Below are 298 nucleotides of genomic sequence, written 5' to 3' on the forward strand. Positions count from 1 at the left end.
CCTGGCGCTAGGAACTGCCTGCTGCCGGTGCAGGCTCTGCCACCAGAACTTGGGTAGGGACTAAGTCCCCCTGCCCCAGCAGCAGGAAGCTCCAAGCCCCCTGCTCCAAGATCATGATTGGGGATTGGGAGCTGGGAGATACTTATTTCCCAGCCCCTGTTCTGCCATTGCGATCAGAGAGGCTGGGAGATCCTTATAAAGATAAAGGCTTGGAGATAAAGGTCTCCCAGTGCTAGCCTCATGGTTACAGAGCTGTTGCTGCGAGATAAGGGTCTCCCAGCCCATGACCGTTGACCTT

The 298-nt window shown here is 56.0% G+C and overlaps 1 protein-coding gene across 1 annotated transcript in view; it reads left to right on the plus strand.

Moving 5' to 3' along the window:
* Positions 1-298, plus strand: part of SLIT2 (slit guidance ligand 2) — a 629,104-nt gene that overhangs the window by 418,353 nt on the left and 210,453 nt on the right. The window lies entirely within an intron of this gene.

The sequence above is a fragment of the Gavialis gangeticus genome, unplaced genomic scaffold, assembly GCF_001723915.1.
Source record: "Gavialis gangeticus isolate Ggan-Ray unplaced genomic scaffold, GavGan_comp1, whole genome shotgun sequence".
Classification (NCBI taxonomy): Eukaryota; Metazoa; Chordata; order Crocodylia; family Gavialidae; genus Gavialis; species Gavialis gangeticus.